The 14963-nt window shown below is 50.8% G+C and overlaps 1 protein-coding gene across 1 annotated transcript in view; it reads left to right on the top strand.

The window, feature by feature from the left end:
- LOC310880091 (uncharacterized protein) overlaps positions 1 to 14963 on the top strand; it is a 155981-nt gene that overhangs the window by 50057 nt on the left and 90961 nt on the right. The window contains exons 10-13 of the mRNA XM_083795398.1: positions 83 to 228; positions 611 to 3772; positions 9681 to 9798; positions 10692 to 10891. The gene's annotated coding sequence lies outside the window, so the exon portion shown is untranslated. The remainder of the gene's footprint in view (positions 1 to 82; positions 229 to 610; positions 3773 to 9680; positions 9799 to 10691; positions 10892 to 14963) is intronic.

Genomic DNA, 14963 nt, shown 5'->3' with positions numbered 1-14963 from the left:
ATGACTAAGCTCTATGGTACCTCCCCCCCCCCCCCACTGTTTTGACATCTGTCTAAAGTTTCTTTTTGTGTTTCCCTTCCAGAACTGAAAGGACATCTGATGGAGCACCGTGACCTGCCCTTGGAGGGCTCTCCTTAGACTGTGGCTTCATGCTCTGCTATCTTATCCGAGACCCCTACATTTGGGATTTCCCATCCAGCCTGTCTCCCACTGAGCGCTTTGGAGCGGGTATGTTTCTGTAGCGTAGGGCTGAGCAGTAGGGGAGCAGTTTCAGAGCACGTGTGGGAAGGTGTCCTGTGCAAAGATCGCCCTTATGCACCATTCCCCAGCCCCAGCTGGCCATTTATGGTGGTTAGTATTTGCCAAACATAAACTGAAATAGGCCTTGAACAATTACGTTGACATTAGCGCGTTTTTCCCCAGCCAAGCAGCAACGGCACCGCGGCTCCTGTTGCAGAGCATGCCAGCGCTTGGAATGCACTCCTGCCAGTATCCCAAATAAATCACTCCTTATCCAGCCCTCCTCAGTCCTTCTGGAGGCTGCAACCCTGAAATCCCATCTAGTCCTTTGGTTTCCAGGTAGTTTGTTGAGTTCATTGCTTTCTCTCAGGCACAGCTGACAGTCTGAGGCAGGACGTGTCCCAGAGCCCTTCTGCTCCGAGGACTTCTGCATTGCCAACGACACGTCAGGGGTCTGTGCTTCCTTGGAGCCTTGCCTAGCAGACAGAGCATGCTGCACGGGTTCACGCCCTCTAACCTTAGCCCTCTAATCTTTTGGGTCTGAAGAGCCCATGTTCCTATAAAGAGAAGCCATGCAGAAGGTAAAGCTGCAAAGTGCAGGGGCTTTGGAGAGCCTCTCCTCTACCTCCAGAACTGCCATACTGCAACAGGAGAACTTGACCAAATCTCCTTGGCAGTTTGGATCTGAGAGCTGGGAGTTACCCAACTAACTTAACTTGGCTGAGGACCTTCCTTACACCATCTATCCCTTGCTTGTTTTGACTTCCTTGCACCACCAAGGCGCTCCTTACCATAGAGGATGTGGGAAACTATGTTTTGATGAATTAGGAGTGGCTGCATGGGGCTTAGAGCACGTTTGGCAGAGCCAGTTTCCAAAGTACCAAAACCGAGTGGAAGGGGACAGGTTTTCCCTGTGAATGCTAGGAAAGGGTGGTGCGAGGTGCAGCTGGGACTCGCTGCCATGGCAAGGAGTGGAGAGCACTGCCCGGGCTGGGTGGCACTGCCTTGGTTTCATGGTCTGGGACAGGATCCTGCTGCTGCCCTTGTGGCACGGGCACGTCACTGCTGTCCCCAGTGACTTCCAGCATGTGGGAAAGCTTCTGAAGAAGACTTGAAGACTGACTCAGAGGCTTTAAGAGAAGACTTTCTCCCTCTCCGTGGGCTTTCACTTCTCCACAGGGAGAGAGCAGAGCAGCGGGCACGAACTGCGGGGGCTCAGGGCTCTGGGAAGCCCCTGAAAAAGGAGGATTTGGTCGCGGCTCCCCTGGGTGAGGGACACATCCTTCAGCGCTCGCAGGCTCCTCATTGTCCCAGGAGGATAAAGCAGGGTGGTGGCAGGGGCTCGGTGCCGGGGCTGCGGGTGGCACCAGCCTGTCCCAGTGGGAGCGCAGCCAGCCCCGCTGCCCGGGCCTCCCGGCCACGCGTCCCTCCTCGCTTTGAAGCCCGGGTGGAGCGAGAGGGATGCTCGCTGTGCCTCCTGCCTGCTGATGATCCCTAAATTAAGAAATGCAAATCAATTCAGGGCCGATTCCTTTTCCAAAGGCAACTTGCCTCAGTTGCTAATTCCCCGCATGGCTTCTATACAGACCCCTCACAAGCACCTGCAGCTTTTTTTTTTTCTCTCCCTTTCCCCCTTTTTTCCAGGGAGGGGGGTGGCGATGGGGGAGTTATAGAAAATCTTTGTTTTCTCTGGTGCGATGAAACTTGCTTTGCTCTTTTGCCTCCTTTTCTTTCCCCTTTCAACAGAATAAATACAGCTGATCCAGCCCCAGCCCCTCCGCACGTGCCAGAAGAATAAATCGCCCGGCTCGCCCCCAGCCCCCTCCCGTTAATTCTTTCTCCTGCTGCTGTGTTTGCTTATTCTCACTGCAGCTGTAGTGCTGGTCGCAGGCGTGAGCTGACCTATTGCTGGCTTGTTTGGCACCAGCTCTGCAGAGCCACCCCCCGAAAAAGACTTTGAAATCAACTGTTACAGCCTTCCCTAGGCTTCTTCCCCCCTCCGATTTTCTTATTCTCATAGCACTTGCTGCTTTTGTTGCAGTGCAAACACACACGCACACGCGTGCGGAGCAAAGCGGAGGGGAGCAGAGCCCCAGAAATACTGCACTGCCCAAAGTCCACGGGTTAAAACAAACATCAACACTGCGTCAAATAGTTTGCCCGTAAGAGCCTTTTGTTATGAAGATAAGCTTGTTATCTCTTTCATTCAGATTTTAATCTGACAGGTCATTTGCATACTGCCAGCCGACTTCAGGGTGTGCATTAGATCCACTTTGCATTTAAATCCTCTGTCACTCAGGCAAATAAAAAAGGGAGGGGAGGCTGGGGGGGGGGCAGCGAAGGACCTCTTTCAGATCCTCCCAGTTATCGCTATTACTTTTTTGTTGATTGCTGGTGGAATTGGTGGCAGAAAAGTTATATCCTGGCTCTTGGGGCTCTGCTCGGGTTTGGGGCATCGGACACCCCCAGGCTGTGAGCTGCATGTGTGGGGTCAACCCTTTGCGAAAGGGCCTACTCAAATGCATCTTCAGGTCCTAACTGTGCAGAGTCTTTTTTCCCACAGAGGTCAATTTGGGGAGCTTAAAACCTAGGGCTGCTCAGCGCTCAGTCCTGCCCTCAGTCAAGCCGAGCCTCCAGGCTTGCATGAGATGGGATCAAGCCCTGATAAGAACAGGACAAGGAACAGTGAGCACCCTGGCCATGCTGCAGCCAGCAAGGCACCTGTTTACCAACATCAGTATAAACATTTCCTTAGTTATTCCATTTGTTTTTATGTCTTTCTCTCTCTCTTCTCCATGTGAAGCCTGGTCCTGCACCCTCACTCCTCGAGCAATGCTGTGTGCGCAGTAGGGATCCCCGGGACAAGGCTGCTCGTGCAGGTAGTAGGGTTGGGTTGTGTGACCAAAGGACATGGCCCACGGGATACAAGTCACCCCTGGTGCAAATGCAGGTCAATGGGGTTGCGTGTCTCTGTGGGCATGGAGAGATACAATGATTTTCTGGCATCCGTGAGGTACCATGGGCATTTAAAACAAAACCAAAACGAACAAAAACAGTTGGTGAAGGTGTTATCAAAATGCCTGGATCTGGGGTTCTTGCCCCAACCTGAAGCCTTGCACCTGCCCTTTCCTGTAGGGCAGGGGGAAGGAGGGTCCCAGCCTGTGACAGCCCAGGATACGCTGGCAGCACTCTCTGGGGTCCTGGCTCCCTGCAGGGACGTTGCGTTGCTCTGTGAGGGAGTACAAGCAGGGATTTCAACTTCGTGATTTGCTCCCTCACACATCTCCTATGCTTGGGCACATTGCCTAGGCTCCCTTTTGCCCGGCAGGAGCAGCACCAAGCCCAGCAGAGTGGCTCCTGGTTGTCCCACCGGCTGCAAGCACCCGATCCTGCTTGCTCCTGCCCGCACCTCCCTCGCCGTGCTGCCTGCACCTCCCCGTGATAGAGGAACAATGACCCGGGACAAGACCAAACCCGGTGTGGTTCTCTTTCCTCCTTCGGCTCTGCTGAAGACCACAGGAATTACCCCAGGGTAAGTGAAAGGCGAAACCGCGAGCCTCCTCCTCCAAATACAATGGAGAGCCCACGAGATAAGGCCACGGTCCCCCTACAGAGAGCAGGTCGGCGTCCCCGGGATCGTGTCCGAGGCCACGGCACACGGAGCCCCAGGAGAACGTTTCCTTCAGCCCCAGCAGGGTTAAAGATTGGATCTGGGGCAATTAGTATATCCAAAAGCAGGGCAGTGAATAGCTGCAGGGCATTTATTCAGCTCTAATGTGACAAGTTTAATTCTCCTGTTCAGAGTCAGTTATTTTCTTACATATATTAATTATTTGGAATAATTCTCTGAATAACATCTAGAAATAATTCAGGTAATATATCTTGATAATGAACCTGTTGCTACTGAATGGTTGAAATTTCAGCTGTGCTGGTGACTTTGGCTTGGGTGAATGTTCACACGGCATTGTTTCTTCTCTTAAATAGTAGTACGTGACTTTCAGATCCAGATTCTGGTCTGAATTGCTGTGTTTATGAGGTCTCTATTATTTGCCATTTCTGTAAATGTTCCTGACAGTAAATGCCTTTGTTAGAATATTATTGGTAAAGTAAACATAAAAAGCGTGTGAATGAAGCCAGAGCAAATTTCAGCTATTTGTTTCAGCAGTTAGGGGAAACAGCTTCCAAGACAGGTAGCCACCTCCGAGCCTTCAGTGAAGCTGCTGGGAACAGGGTCTCTCTGCCCAGCTGACATCAGATTTTCCAATTTCTTGTCAAGCTTTCTTAGGGTGTTTTAAAACATATGTCTATTTTTGTTGCTTGCAACCCACAGTAGCAAATCTTAATAGGCAATATCGCACATAATGCCACACACAGTACTGTAAGAGCGGTGGTGCTCACACTGCAGGCTGCCTTTGCTCCGTGGTGCTTGTGGTGGGGCAGGTGCATGCCTGAGCACCGTGTGGTTTGGGCTGGGTGTGCTCCTTCTGCTGGAGGCGTTGTCTTTGGATATGATGAGGACAGGGCAATTGAGATGTCCGATACGTTTGGGGGCTCTCAGGTAAGTAACAACACTTTGAGTTGTTTATCACCCAGACAGGATTTCGGTGACTGCCGCATCCTGGAGGAGCTGGCTGATCAGAAGAGAACACCTTGCTGGTGCTCTCCTGGAGCCGGAGCACAGCGGTGAGCGCTGGCCAGGTGCTGCAGGCGCAGCCGTGCTGCCGGAGCAGGGCCAACCTCCACTCCTGCCCCTGGCAGCCGGGGCCATGTCCTCCCAAACGCAGGAGCACTGGAGTTTTGGAAGACTTTCCTAGCCAAATTCCAGGCCTCTTGGCCAAGGCTGAAATGGAAGGGAATGGCAGAGATGCCTGTATGCAAATAGGGAAGAGCTGCTTTTGCGGTCCAGTTTCTCACTTGTGTCCTAAAACTGACGACACTTAAGACCCCTGGACTAAGGGCAATGAATACAAAATGAGAGCTCTGCAAAATCCCCTGGTTCCAGGCCAGCTCTCTTGCTTCGCTTTGCTGCTCCTTGGCATCGGCCTTTCAGCCAAAGTGAGCAAGTCAATGGCAAGCTTCATTGCCAAAAAATCTTCCTCACTGTTTTCCGTATAGCTAATGAGAATGCAAATGGGCTGGTTTTCTAGGCTTGCTTTTGCAACCTCCGCTGCTTCCTTTCTCTGCGTGGTACCTAGGTGCTTTCCTTCTGCCATGAGATCTAAACACATTGTGCTGGCTTGTAGGTTGTCCTCACAGAGCAGAGGAGACACGGGGTGTTTGGGTGGCAGAGCTGGGAAGGTGTAGCAAAGGAGGAACCAGGAATTCTCAAACACCTGCTCCACGTGGTCCTTCCGTGTGCCCTCCCTTAAAGACAGACCAGATTAGAATTAAAAAAGCAGGTCAGAAGCAGGTTTGTCTTTGAGTTAGACACCATGTCATTTTTCCTGCTGCATACAGCAACCAGCCCATGGCTGGGCAGTGTAGGGTAGCTGGCTCTTCTCTTCCAAACTTGCATTAATAGCGTTGCTTTTCTATACCTAAAAAAAAAAAAAAATTCCATCAGGCTCATCATGCATTATCACTTACAGCTTTGAGCCCTGCAGAAACTGGGGATTCTGTTTGCACCTCTCTCTGTGTTTCCATACAGAAGAGCAGAGCCTCTCCTGCCCAAACCCTCTTTCCCCAGCTCTGCCTGGGCTTTCCCTGGGGATGGTGTCACACACCATTACAAAACCAGCCCTGGGTGCTTTCCAGCTAGCCGAGCCTGGCCGGAGTCCAGCCAGTGTCCCCAGCCCTGGCTCCCAGGGACGCGTTCCTCGCCTGGCTCCCTTTCTGGGGGTGTTGGACCAGAGATGAGAGCTCGGTAGCTTATGGGCATTGTCGCATCGTCTGTCCTGATGGGCACTCTGGACTCTTCAGGGACCACGGGACAATTCAATAAAAAGACGCAGCGCTGGAATTTTTTCCACACAGACACACGCTCTTCATCCCTAGACAATGCACAAGCGCTGCAGAGTGAGGCGAAGCCTCCTGAGCATTGCCCTTTTCTCTGCTCCCCCATCTGGAGAATGTCTCCAGATTCGCCTCGAGTCTTTCGGGGAGCCCAGGTTCCTCTGGCTGCGCCTTCCCACCCCGGCCACCAAAGGGCTTCCTCTGCCTGGAGAACACGGTCTTTTTTAAAAGCAGTCTGACATCTTTCCTTTGTTCCTGGCTTTCCACTAGGATTTTCCATGATGCAATCCCGTATGGGGTTACTGGCACAGAGCTGTTAAAAGTCAGTAGCTGCGCCTGGAGCAAACCCATTGTTCTGCCAGCACAGAGCCCTTCAATGCCGCTGACTCCTGCGTGGCCTCGCTCCTGCTCCCTGGCACCGCCACGCTCACTGCCAGAGGGACGTCCTAATCCGCACCGAGGGCTGCAGCCGCCAGCGCCAGGCACAGTGCGAGGAGACGGTCGTAATTAGACGCAGGCACGGCCACCAAAGTGTCACACCTACCGATGGCACCAGGCTCACCACGGCTGAGGACCGGGCCGGGGCTCACCCGATGTGCCTCGCTTCCTTCGTGGGCCGCTGCTCCAGCAGAGAAGGGCTCCTTTGGGAAGGGAAGCGAGAGGCTGTAGCTTTTATCCTTTTAGAGGAGCAATTTGCAAGGAAAACAATGCAGGATTCTCTGGAATAAGGAGTATTAGCTGCATCATCTTTTAAAAATAATTCAGTCAAGTGAATGTTGGCCGGGGATTAGCACCCTTGCAGGCGCTTGGTTTGTAGCAAGGGGATGCTTGCTGAGATTTATTGATGTTGGGGATTGTTTCAAATGCATAGGTGACATCTAATGCCAGAGCAGCTCTCGGGCTCACTAATGAGATAAGTCAAAGGCTCTACAAAGTTTTCAGCAGCGTAGCCATTAACCCCGAGATTATGATATCCTTTGTGTTTTTCCAGCATGTCTTGCCAAGCCTTCGCCTTAAGCAGAGGAAGGATGAAAAATGCAGGGCCAGAGATTCTCTTACAGCTGAAAACCGCTGTGCTGCTCCCTGGGACAGAGAAGAGCCTGTGTAGAACAAGCAGGGAAACATCTCTACCACCCAGCACAACCCTTTTCTTCAGAGTGGGACAAGTGGAGAGTGGTGGAGGGGAAACGCAGTCCCTGTCTGGGGAGATGCAGCCTTGTCTCCCACCCTCCTCTGCTTTTGATTCTTGGATGTAAAGGACTGGGAAATTTAAACTTCAAAAGGGCTTTTTAGGTAGTTGCATTGGATGCCTCTTTCTTCCAAGCAGGTCGTATGTGGGAATTATTTTTGTGGTAATAGTGAGGTTATCATCTCTACTCTAAGCAGCTGCTCTTAACTGAGGATTGCACAACAAAAAGAGACAGCTCCAGCAGTATTTCTCCAGGACTGGAGATCGCAAAAATCCCCCAGCTAAAACACTTGTAGCAAATAAACAAATGCAGTGTAAGTGTTGCTGAAATGCTTAGTGACCTTACCTCAATGTGGCTGAACTGTTGCACTGAAAGAACCTCACAGTGTATTTTCTGTCCCTCTCATACACAACATGAAACACTTTTTTTTTCCTAGAAATTTCCTTTAGCTTTAATTAAATCATTGAAAATAAAACAAATAGTATCTCCCTCAAAAGATAGTCTTGAGTTGAACAAAACCTCTTGTTCTGCTCCAGGTTTTTGAGAAATACTGACTACATCAAAATGAAAACCAATGTGTTTTGAATATTTGAAGAAAAAATCCTGTTTCCTTTTATTATCTGTAGTTCCTTAATGAAGAAATTACTTCCACTTGAGATACTTGGACAATGATTTGTAGATTTAAAAAAAAAAAAAAAACTCATGATGCTAGAGGTTCCAGTATCAGGGCAGGTGCTGTAGGACTGCTCTCTAAACTTCACTTGGAGAGCTGAAAGAACCAAGGCATTGACTCATGTGGGAGCGAGTGAATTGCTTCCAACTTTCAAGGAACAGAACCAAATATCTGTGATAGCAAGATAATATCCACTGTTATTGCTAGAAACATGCTTCAGTCTCATCTACATACGGAATAAACAGTTTTGGCCTTCTTGCAATGATCCAAGCACTTTGTATCACCCATTTGCTCATGAAAAAAGGACTCTCCTGATCACTTCTAGGTTTTTTCCTCAGAAGGTGGCTGCAGCATTGACCTCAGTGGTATTGCAAAGACAGGTGATGGCTGATTCCCCTGTCAGCCAGAGTTGCTGTTCACATCCCTCTTTTAGTGCCTGAGACAGGAGCAGCTAATCCGCCCCTCCAGCCCTTCAGAAGAGGCAAAACCCTCAGCAGGACCATGGTTGTTTCAGTGGTCCCCATCCTGTGTCACCTTGTGCCTGTGCCCAGCTCCAGCTTTGGGTTTTGGGGGGGATGCCTGTTCCCACAGTGCTCCTAATCGTGCTCTGTGGCCAAGGACGAGTCAGAGAGATGCTGCTTGTGGTATGCTTCGTGGTACAAGTTAGTCCTTGTTCGTGGGAGTCCATGAGCAATTAAAGGAAGAAAATTGTAATTAATGCCAATCAGCATGAGTTCCTGGAAAACAGAACGTGATGTCTCTCTTTGGTTTAGTTGATAAAAGTGATAGTAGTGTACAAGGGTTCTGTGAGACATTTGACTTGGTACCACATGACATTTTGATTAAGGATCTAGAGCAGTATAAAATCAAGAGGGTGTGCATTAAATGGATTAAAACCTGGCTCCCTGACAGGTCTCCAAATGTAACTGTAAATCATCTGCCAGCTGTGTTTGTAGCAAGGTCCCTCCAGTATTCTTGCATTTAATATCTTTATCAATGACATGGAAGAAAATGTAAAATCACCACTGATGTGGTCTACTGATGGTGTAACAAGCCAGGAAGCAGTAAATAATGAAGGGGAAAGGTCACTGATATGGAGGAATACGGAGAGCTTGGGGAGCCAGGCTTAAGCAAACAACAAACATGGTGATGCAGGTGTATGCAAGAACAAAGGATAAAAGCTGCGTTTCTGGGACAGGGGGCTCCAGGAAGCAGGATGCTGAAGAAGCTTTTGGGGATGTGGGCCAAAGTCACCTGGTGAAGGGATGCTCCTGGTGCTGGGCTGTGTCTGAGCGGGTTATGTGGTACATCTGCTCCTGGTGCCAGTGCTGCTGCAGTGAGTTAAAAAGTCAATGCCTTGGAGAGGGTTTAGGGAAGAACCAGGGAGGTGTCTTGAAAGGGTGGCAAAGCCTTGCATGACCCTGTTTGTTGAGCCACCAGAGCAAAGTTAAGGGCAGAGATGGTTCCAGTTTGCAGATGTGGAGAGTGAAGCAGGTGAGAGGATTTTGTCTAGATCAGTACACAGCAACTGGAAACTGAATATAGAGGCAATCAGATGGGGAATAAGGCTTCAGTTTAAGGCTTCAGGGAACATACTTCATCAGGACTTAACTCGTGTCATCTAGGAGCTTTGGCAAAGCTTGGCAACTTGTGGCACACCTCCTTATGGAGCACCAGCATCTCAGGAGGATTGAACCAGTATCACTACAGTGGCGTAGCTGGATTGCTGACAGACGTCTGCATGTAAGTAAAATCTGAGGTCCTGCTCACGTTGAGGTCAGTATCAAAAATGCCAGCACTTTTGGGGAGGTGGGACTTTCCTTGGAGTTCTTAGGTACCTTTTATTCTAGTCCACACACGATAGTCAAATAAGCCAAAAGTGGTTTTTAGATCATTGTAATACACTTTCCTGGATACGCCATTCAAAATTAATTTAAAAGTGCTGTAGAGTATGTTGGTTGCAACTCCAAGGCTCTAGATAGGCATTCACTCGGCAGCAGCTGTGCTGGCTGAAACATTCCCTTACCCACAGACTTCCCAGCCATGTGGTTCTTGTCCTTCTCAAGTTGGAAAGGCATAAAGCCACCAGGGGTTGTGGGGTGGCAGCCTTCCCAGCAAGGTGGCAACGCGCATCTCGTGGTCATAGCATCACCCACAACAGCAAGACCTGGAGGAGATGGATGTCCACAACAACCTGTATTCCCAGGGTGAATTTGCACTTAGGATTGGACTGAGCATGTTTGCCCTGGTGTTTCTACATGTTAAAGTTGTTTGTTAAACAAGATTTAAAGCAGTTCAAGATTTGTTGAAAAGAACAGGCTATTGCCCGGGATGCCTTTACTGCATCTTGAAGGTAGCTTAGGCTGATGAGTTTCATTTTGCAGGATCAGGCATGGGGAATGCATTGACAAGCGGTAGCTCAGTTATTGCTGACTGTTTATATCTTGTAGAGAAACAGATTCATTTGGATGTTCTTATACCAATATAATGTGGTCTCAGGAAATCTACAACTGACAAAATTTCCACAGTGTAGAGTTAAAAGGCATTGAAAGCTGTATCCAAGAGGGACGTATTTGAGCTTACACTTGCTTACAAGGCTCTTGGGGGAAATTTCATGTTTTGTTTCATTCACCCAGCTGGGCACTGCATCCAAAAAGGACAGCATCACTCTTCCATCCCCTCCCCATCTTGTCTCTGGTGTTGGATGGAGTGACCATGCGATCAGCTGGGAGCTGGATTTGTAGGGGCTCGGGCAGGCTCTGTTTTGGTGAGCTGGTTTCTGCTCAGATCCTGAACTGATGTGACCTGCAGAGAGGCGTACCAGTAACCACAGTCGGTGAGTATGAGGAGGATTTCTGTGGCAGCCATCAGGAGATGAAGCCTTTCATAACCTTGGGCTCTCGGTTACTTTTCTTGCCTGGGTTCCTTGAGGCGGGAGCTGTGTGATGTTAAATCCCTCTACACACCAACAAAGCAGGGTAACAGCATGCTCACGATACCCTGATGAGCTAAATTATGCAGGAAAGCAGCATGTGAATGTAGTAGCCAGGTTACATACGAGCAGAGTTAGGCTAAGCACAGAAGGCAAGTCGAGGCTGAAATAACATCTTGCAGTGCTGTGCAGGGCGGAAAGTCACTGTTTCAGGCACGGCTGCAGTTCAGCTATCAGCCTGGCCTGTGGTGACACTGGAAGAGCCGTCATTTGCCTCTTCAATAATCTGTCACCCGCCGCTGCTGCCTGGAGTAGGGGAAGTTTAATTTCCTGCGAGTCATGGCGTCATTTGCAAGGTTTAATCCTACCTCTTTCCAAGCCTCTGTTGACAAAATAGTTGAGAACAAGTCTGTTGCGGCGTTCCTGCCTGCTTAGCTGCTGTTGGGAGTTGTCCTCTGGCCAGCAGCATCTCTGTCCGCTTCAGGGTCACCTGTTGGGCTAATGCAGCATCCCAGGTCAGTGGATTGGAGATGCTGGGAGAAGATTTGCTTGAGTTAAACACCAGCGTCTGATGTCAGGGGATTCCTGCCAGTCATTGTTCTGCTGCCTATGTGGAAACAGGCTGAACTCTGCGGTTTTGCTATGTAACATTCTTATGTAGCTGGCCGAGTCGCCAACATGATAAATGCAATTATTTTTTCCAATTGTTATTTTTGCCTAAAGCATGCAATTGACACTGAAGACTGCTGGGCAGGATGGGAATGCAGCGGCCGCTCGCATCCCCACGGCGGCGTGATGATGTGAAGGCATGAATCGCGGCGGTGGGAAGCAAAAGCTGCCCCGCGGCCTCGGCTGTGGGCAGGCACCAGCCCGTGCCCCTGTCAGTCCCACCCATGAGTGCTGGTGTTCGAGGACAACCTGCTTTCTTGGTGCCACTGTTGGGGGAAGGCCTGAGGTTTCTGGGGCAGCTGCAGTCCTTTTATTTCTCTCATGAAGGGGAAGCTGTCCCTGCGTGACTTGGGCCATCCACACCGCGGCCTACCCAGACGCACAAGGGGCCAGGCCGGCCGAGCTCCCACCGTGGTGGTTAAAGTTTGTTTTAGCCACCTTATCTAATCTCCCTCCCAACTTTTGCTGGGGGAAAGCGTTTATTGCTTGTATCGTGTTACTCCACGAGCACTCGCTGGCCGCGGCTGTTTGCGTGTGTGCATGTAGATGTGAAGGCAGATAACTCCAGGCCTCGCAGTTTTATGGGTCAGTCAATCCCGACTGCTTCCACCGGCAGATGTGGGGATGTGCTGCCTTCGTTACCTGTGGGCCATGCGCTATCAGGGCGTAAATCAGCAAAATAGGGCTCTGTTTATACACATAAATTGCCCCAATCTGACAGTTTAATACCCTTTTGACTTTTTACCCTCTGCGGGGGAGAGTCTGCCATGTCTTACGGCCCCAGCGGTGACGGCAGCACGAGGAGGCAGCCCTGTTATAAAAGCAGGGAGCACGTTTGGCTCCTGCGCCTCCAGGCTTGGCCGCCCCGGAGGGGACAGGCCCTTCCAGCAGACCAGTCCAGCAGGAAATTATCTGCTCTCCCTTTCCTAAATTACCCACTGGGCAGCCAGTCGCAGGGGCCCGAAAATGCCAGCTCCATCTGTTCCCCTCTGGACATGATTCCCAGGCACGTAAGACCCTGCACCGGTGACTTGGTCACCGGGGGGGCGAAGCCACCCGTCCGTCCCCCCCACGGCGCCTTGCGCAAGGCTGCGTTTCTTCGCCTCCGTGGGCACGCAGTCCTGCCCTGCCGAAGGTCAGCTGGGGGAGTTTTCCCTGAGCAATGGCATGGGAAAGCCTGCCGGGCTGCCTTCAAGGTGTTGTGTTGCTCCAGGAGACTCTGTTTTATTTATTTATTTATTTGTTTTAGCAGGGTGTTTCTGATGAGATAGCAAGGGGTTGATGAGAAGGGATGGGGAAGTGCTGGGACATCACAGTGAAATGGGTGATTGTGATGTTTTGAGGAGATTCCTAAATTTAAAAGAAGTGGAATCAGGAGCAAGACTTTTGAAACTGAGACACTCCCCTTTGAAATGTCCTTTTATCTTCTCGCTCCTCTGCCTACTTCCCTGGCTCGGACAGCAGGCACTCATTGAAACAGCCAAAAGCCTTGGTAGCTCCCTTGGCTTTTTTTTCCCCTTCATTTAGTGCATCCTAAGTCTGCCCACACTAAACCCCACCTGAAAAAGTAAGACTCTTAATCAGATTTTTTCCCTTATGCTGGCACTGAGCAGCCCGTGGGGGGGGGCTGTTAATTCACCCCTTACGCTCCCCAGCCCCTTCTGCCTGCTGGCACCCGATCTCAGTAGGAGCAGGGCAGCCCCCGCCGCAGCCAGGAGCATCCCCATGCAGCTGCAGAAGCAAGAGGTGCTTGTAGTTGCTGGCAGCTGGCCATTCCCAAACTGATGTTAAAGCAGAAGTTGAGGCTGAAAACTGATGCTCTAGGAGATTGACCTCGTGGGAGCGTCCGTCCCGCCAGCTGGTCCTGGGTCAGGCGTGCTCAGTTTACAAGCTGCTGACTCCCACGGTAGCTGGGCATCTCCGTGCCCAAGCAGGGCACCAGCCAGGGCACTGCGAGAAGCAGGGGGTGCCCCTCAGTGCACGGGGGGTGGCTTTGGTGCAGGACGTGTCAAGGACCAGCTTGGGTATCCGGAGAGCTGGTGCTGGTGCCAGTGCAGCCCTGTGGCTGGAAACGCCTCGTTTCACCCCGCTGGCACTGCTTCCCTTGCTATTTGTTGGCATTTCTCAGGAGCAGGGGATATCAGTTGCCACACGTGCTAAATTCTCAGTGCAAAGCAGCTCGGCTGCTGCTGCTTCTACAGCACGCTGAGCTGGGGTAATTCAGGGAAGCTCAGCCTCCTGTGGAGAGACATATAAGATGGCTCAAGGTTGGATGCTCTGGTGTTTAATATCAAACAAGCGCATGCTGCAGCCTTTCTCTCAGCATGGGCTCGCCTTTCCCTTGTCTGCCCAGCCCCGGGAAGGCTCGTAAGCAGTGAGTTTCTTTGAGGACTCTGCCCTTCTGGCAAACTTGGTTGAAATTGGCTAGCAACTTCAGAAATTTTATTAGGGACAGAAAGACAGACACACCCACGGCGCAATCACAAAAGAGTTGTTTCTCTAGGAAACCAGGCTGAAAAAAAAAAAAAGTGGTTGTTTAAATAAGCAAATACGTTTCTTGGAGACAGCAGGGCAGGGAGGTGGTAGGGGAAATGCTGTGTGTTTCTGCACCTATTGGCCTAATCTCTTAAGCATTAGCGTTTCTCGTTTTAAATCTCTTTATCCCTGTTTATGCCCATTTTGTGGTTGGGTTCTCAGGACTTGCTCTGCCCTGTGCCGCAGCCTCGCCTCGCAAGCTCCCATTTTGCTGCAGGGCTCCACAGGGCACGTTCCCGAGAGCAGAACAATCTCGTCCCTGCAAACAATGAACGCGGCGAGGGAGCGGCTGGGCCGCGCGAAGGCGAGGCGTGGACGTGAGCAACACGCAGCGGTAGCTCAAGCTCTCCTATAAAGCTCCCATTTCGGGATTTGCAAACTGCCCGTATCGGCACCAAAGCATCAGAGCTGCTAACCCTAGGGCAGTAAAAGCCCTTTTGGTCTGAGCTGTCAGCCAAAAATTCAAGAGCCCATGAGTCATTCTAGTTTTGCTGAGAACTGGTGCAGCAGTCAGGTGTTATTTGATGCTCTGTTAACTTACAAAGAGCCCCAAAAGTCCCGTTCCCCCGAAGGTGGTAGGAACCAGGCAGGGAGAGAGCTCAGTGTCTTGTCCTTCTTGCCCAGGTCGACTCCAGGCACGGCGCTGTCTCAGCACCCACCCGTCCTCTTGCCTTCCACCCCTGGGTGCCCATGAGGGTCTCCCTGTCTCCATTTCACTTTCCTCTTGGCCAGCTCAAGACAGGAAATCTGGCTGATTTTAAAAAAAAAGAAA

Source organism: Anser anser, assembly GCF_964211835.1.
Source record: "Anser anser genome assembly, chromosome: 12".
Lineage (NCBI taxonomy): Eukaryota > Metazoa > Chordata > Aves > Anseriformes > Anatidae > Anser > Anser anser.
This window is presented reverse-complemented; position numbering and strand designations above follow the sequence as displayed.